At 46.2% G+C, this 5464-nt stretch overlaps 1 long non-coding RNA gene across 1 annotated transcript; it reads left to right on the top strand.

Moving 5' to 3' along the window:
• The first annotated feature begins 1986 nt into the window (after nt 1-1986).
• Nucleotides 1987-3250, top strand: LOC128311034 (uncharacterized). The gene is made up of 2 exons (XR_008288952.1): nt 1987-2703; nt 3106-3250. It is a non-coding gene; the product is annotated as an uncharacterized LOC128311034 (long non-coding RNA).
• Nucleotides 3251-5464: the final 2214 nt, after the last annotated feature.

Genomic DNA, 5464 nt, shown 5'->3' with positions numbered 1-5464 from the left:
TCCATGGACAGAACAACAGATTAACAAGATGCGGTCTATACCCACAACGGAATATTGTTCGGCCTCAAAAAGAAGGAAACTCTGACATGTGCTACAACACAGCTGAACCTCCAGGACGTTAGGCTCAGTGAAATAAGCCAGACACAAAAGGAAAAACACTGGAAGATTCCACACGTAGGAGGTCCCTAGAGTTGTCAAGTTCACAGAGACAGAGAGCAGAATGGCAGTTGTCAGGGGCTGGGAGAAGGGAAGGGCAGGTAGCCTTTAATGAGTATGGGGTTTCAGTAGGCATGGTGGAAAGTTCTGGAGGACAGTGGTGATGGTTACACAACACTGTGATCGTCTGCCACTGAATTGTACACTTAAAAACGGCACATTTTATGTCATATATATTTTCTCACAATAAAAAGAGTCCTCTGAGTCTCCTTTTTTGGTAAGGATAAGCTGAGAGGCAGTAAGACAGGAAATGCATCCTGGATGACAGCTGGACTTCTGTAGCTGGGGAGAGTGATCTAAGCGGATTGGTCAGTATCCCTCCTTTTGGTAGCAGAGACCCAGCACCGCAAAGGCTAGAATGTAAAGAACAAAGATAGAACCTCCATTCTTAGCAAGGTTGGAAGCACTGGAACTTTCGTGCAATCAGCAATATTTTCTTCTGTGTCCTCTTAAGGAGAGTCAGTATTTGAAAAAGAATATCTTTTTTTTTGTTGTTTATTTATTTATCTTTGAGCGAGAGAGAGAGAGAAAGCAGGGGAGGGACAGAGAGAGGGAGAGAGAGAATCCCGAGCAGGACACGGGTCTCGATCCCACAAACCATGAGATCATGACCTGAGCTGAAATCAAGAATCAGACACTTAACCAACTGAGCCACCCAGGCACCCCGATAAAGAATATCTCTTGACTTTGTATAAACCAACTGAGAGACACGATATAAGTGAAATAGACACGTTCAGATTTGGTTTCCTAAAATCAAGTTTGTACCATTCGGTTTCTACCACCTCTGGGAAGCCTCGAACCCATAGGCATCAAATTCTACTTTCCAAAATACATTCTAACCAGAAATGCTTTTGCCTGAGGAGTAAACTTGGTGAGTTTGTGCCTCATCATTACCTCCACGCACACAGTGCTGATGGGTTTGCTGAAGTTTGTGGGAGCCACACCTTTCCAACCAGATGGAAGGCTCAGCAGGGTAACCTGAATGCCCAACTATTCTTGTTTCTCAGGAGCAAGGCCATCAGATGACAGGATATTCTCTGAAGTTCTAGAATTATGCCCTACTTGTTACAGACTATGCATTTATCTGACGCTTGCATATTTACTCAGTAATCACATAACGCAGCTTCATATGCTCAGACAGAAGTTCTATGGAAGCAGGTCCTTGACCTTGCGTTTTCAGCCTGTGTTTCTGGCACAGAGTCTTAAGAGGTGGTCAAGAAATCGGGCAGTGACTTTTGCCACTACTTTTTCCCTTGTGAGCCCCTTCCTTCATATGAGTATTAAAAAGTGCATTTTACGGTTGAGTTCGTATAAAGATGAGTACCATCCACGATGAATTCTTATTTTATGAGACTTACTCTTTCCTTCTTTTTTACTTTTCTTTAATGTTTATTTTTGGGAGAGAGAGAAAGACAGAGTGCGAACAGGGGAGGGGCAGAGAGAGAGAGAGAGGGAGACACAGAATCCAAAGCGGGCTCCAGGCTCTGAGCTGACTGCACAGAGCCTGACACAGGGCCCGAACTCCCAAAGCGTGAGATCATGACCTGAGCCAAAGTCGAACGCTTAACCGTCACAGCCACCCAGGTGCCCCCCTTCTTCTTTTAAAAGGAATTAGTATTAAAACATGTCCTGGAGCTCTTCAAAGTGCTGTCTGTGGCCCTGGGTAGGTGCCCAAGGAAGAAGTCAGTGCACTTGTCAGATGGGAACACACGCAGCACAGGAGATGATGGCCCCTGCCCTCCTATGACGCATGCCCTCCTACAACGTGTGCCCTCCTACGACGTGTTGACATACAGGTGGTGGTTTTGTGTCACAAAGGGAAGGCGTAGCTCATCAGCTAAAACCCCACTGTGGCACAGAAAGCCCTCCATCCACTGTTCTGTAGTGTTTACGGGTCAGAAACCTTAAACACAGAGGCGTTGAACTTCTCCAAGACCACACAACTAGTCAGTAGAAGAATTGAGGACTAGAACTTACAAGTCGGGGCCCACTATGGGCTGAGTGTCGGCGTCCCCCCGAAATGCCATTTGTTGAAACCTAATCCCAAGGGGATGAAGTTAGGAGGCAGGACGTCCTCTGGAAGGAGATGAGGTTATGAGGCTGGAGCCCCCTTGATGGCATTCGTGTCCTTACAAGAGAGACCCCAGGGAGTCCTCAGCCCCTTCCACCTTGTAAGGACACAGCGAGAAGATGTCATCTGTGAACCAGGCAGCAGCTGTCACTAGACCCTGAATCTGCCGGCGCCTGGATCTTTGGACTTCCGGTGAACATCTGAGATCTGCCTTCAGCCTGGTGTTTGAGACTCCCTTCCTCCTGTTCCAGATGCTCTACTAGCCAAATTCCCCACCTTTTCAGAACACAACCATGTGCACAGCACCAAGCCCTGCATACTGGGCCCTGGGAGGAGGACAAGGACATAAAACCACACAAGACGTAGACTTGAGTTTCAAGGAACTCCCAGCCCTCCATGGCCTTCGCTCCCATCAGGTACTTGTCCTCCCAGAATGCCCTTCTGGAATGCTCTTCAAGACTTCCTCCACCTTATAACTCCTCTCAGTATGGACTCCAACATTGTCTTCTGTATGAAGCCTTTCCTGAGGCAGTCATAATTAATCTTTCTCTCCCGTCAGCTCCCACATTATTTACAATACTGTGGCCATTCTGTTTGTATGAAAGAAAATTGCAAAGAGTTTATCTTCCCTTTCGTATTGCAAATTCCTCGAGACAACGACTACATTTAATTAATTAATCAGAGTACCTAGGCACTGGCCTTACATTCATTCATTTACCCATCCAGTCCTTCCCCCCCCCCTTTCTAATCAAGTATTTATTAAGGGTCTACAATATTTTATATGCTCAAGAAACAAAAAAATCTAATTACTCTTTCAGCCTCAGTGTGTGACGTTTGCAGTTCGTGCAGCACAAGCCTAGAGGAGGGAAAGAGCTGGTCTCGCATTTTCCTGCAGTCACCGATCCCCTGGCGTGTCCATGTGCAATGTAGGCTGTGCATAAAATAAATGCCAGTGGCACATAAGAGACGAGAGGAGGTCTGGACTGGAGCTGTTGAAGACTTCAAGAAGGTGGAATGTCTGCTGGGGTGCAGACTGATTCCTGAATGCCAGGGGGATTTGGAAGGTATGCAAGGAGGGAACAGGGCGATCGGAAGCCCCAGGCTCTGAGACGGGCTGAGCGGAGGCAGAGGAAATCCAGGAAGACCAGAGGAGTGGGCTCCTGTCAGAAGGATGTGCAACATTCACAGAGGTGGAATGAGAGCCAGATTGAGGACTTTGAAAGGCCGGCAGACACATTCCATTTTAACAGGGATCAAACCCTAAGCTAAGGTGTCAAGTCTTTAACAGTGGAAATTCAGGCTTTCTTTACTATTTACTGGGAGTTTCAACCTGGCCCCAGAAAAATCAGCGGCCCACCTGGATTCCTCGAATTCCAAAGCCTCCTTCTGGCCACGAATGGGGTGGGTCAGTGGACACCTGCAGGCTGCCCAGGGGTGGAAGCGGAGTGCGCACACCGCGTCAGAGCGAGATCCGGCCCACTCGTCACATCCTCAGCACACACAGAGTTTCAGGATTCGTGGTGCAGGGTGGGGGATGTTTGAGGGACCAGAGAGGCTAGGAGAAGAGGTTTTCAGTTGTTCAGTGATGTTCTTTATTCCCTTCTTCCCAAGCTCACACAGACCCAAGAAAGAAGACCTGTCTTGCCTTCATATTTCCCCCTCCTTGGAGATCCACACAGCCCAGTAGATATACATACCATCTTGTTTCGCCTGTGAACACCTGGCCTTCTCGGAAAGCCTATGAGGAGGTCATGTTACCTTCAGCACACGGCTGAGAAACAGAGTAGACAAAGGAAGAGATGGGCCCACTCACATAGCTGGTATGCACCTCAAGTCCCTAGGGGTGTGTGCCCCCCGCTGGTGGGAGCCATTGTACTGCCTCCCTTCCCCGCCCCCCCCCCCCACCCTGGGCACACGGTTTCCATCCATGGTTTCTTTTTTGGGTTCATTGAAGGTGTTGGGATAGATGATCTCAGCTATGCATTTCTTTCTTCCTCTTCATTGCCTTTCCAAAAAGAGTAATGAGGGGAGGGGTGCGGTATAAGGGTTGGGGACAAAAAAGAGAGGTATGGGCAATCATGGTTGGGAGAAAGGAAGATTTTGTTTCTTCTCAAATCACTTGAGATGATAAAAGAAGGTAAGAATCTTGGGGCTCAGAGGGGCAGTGCTTGCTTTTTCCTTATGGACAGTTCACTTACGACAAAAGTTCTGGGAGTCAGCCCTCAAGAGAAATGAAATCACAAGACATAAGGGTCAACATGGCCACATCTCATAGTATAGCACAGGTATTTAAAATAATTATGACATTTCCTTCTGATTAAAAAAAAAAAGATCTACCAGAATCCTTGTAGGTGGTGATACGAAACTATTACTGTTTGAATAATCCACTACAGTTGTTTCCGTATTTAAATAATCATAATATTTCCATAAAACTGGCTCGAAAGTATTTTCATGAAGTATTAGTTTGATTCGTTTGCCATATCTATAAAGAATATATTTATCTATGCTTTTTTCATTTAGATGAATTTTTGGAAAAGTTTGCTACGATAATTTTATTGCCTGGCACTGTCTTGAGAAAGCAATCCTTGTCTAGTACTTGAGAACAAACTGTTAGGCACAGTGCATGATTATACTCAGATTCTTTACCTAAACCCTATTTTACAATTTGCATACTAAAATTTGTGTACTGCTAGTATGATGAAAGGAAACAAGCAAAGTACTTCATTTACAGAACGTATTTCTTTTTTTTTTAATTTTTTTAAAGCTTATTTATGTTTTTTTAAATGTGTATTTATTTTTGAGACAGACAGAGCACAAGTGAGGGAGGGGCAGAAAGAGAGGGAGACGCAGAATCCAAAGCAGGCTCCAGGCTCTGAGCTGTCACCGCAGAGCCCGATGTGGGGCTCGAACTCACGAACCTCGGGATCGTGACCTGAGCCGAAGTCAGTCGCTCAACCAACTGAGCCACCCAGGCTCCCCTACAGAACATATTTCCAGTTTAGGCGACGTTTTCAGCATTCTGGAATTTTAATGTGGATTATGTATATATTTCACAGGGTTCAGCTACCAGGAGCAGAGTTTTCCAACCTGGGTTGCCCAACTTGAAAGTCACATGAGCTCCTTTAGCCGTAGTATCCGCTGAGATGCTTTCCAACAGTGGTGTCAGAGGAGCAAAAC

The sequence above is a fragment of the Acinonyx jubatus genome, chromosome B4 (assembly GCF_027475565.1).
Source record: "Acinonyx jubatus isolate Ajub_Pintada_27869175 chromosome B4, VMU_Ajub_asm_v1.0, whole genome shotgun sequence".
NCBI classification, from domain to species: Eukaryota; Metazoa; Chordata; class Mammalia; order Carnivora; family Felidae; genus Acinonyx; species Acinonyx jubatus.
Note: the sequence above shows the minus strand (reverse complement) of the source record. Positions and strands in the feature narration are given on the sequence as shown.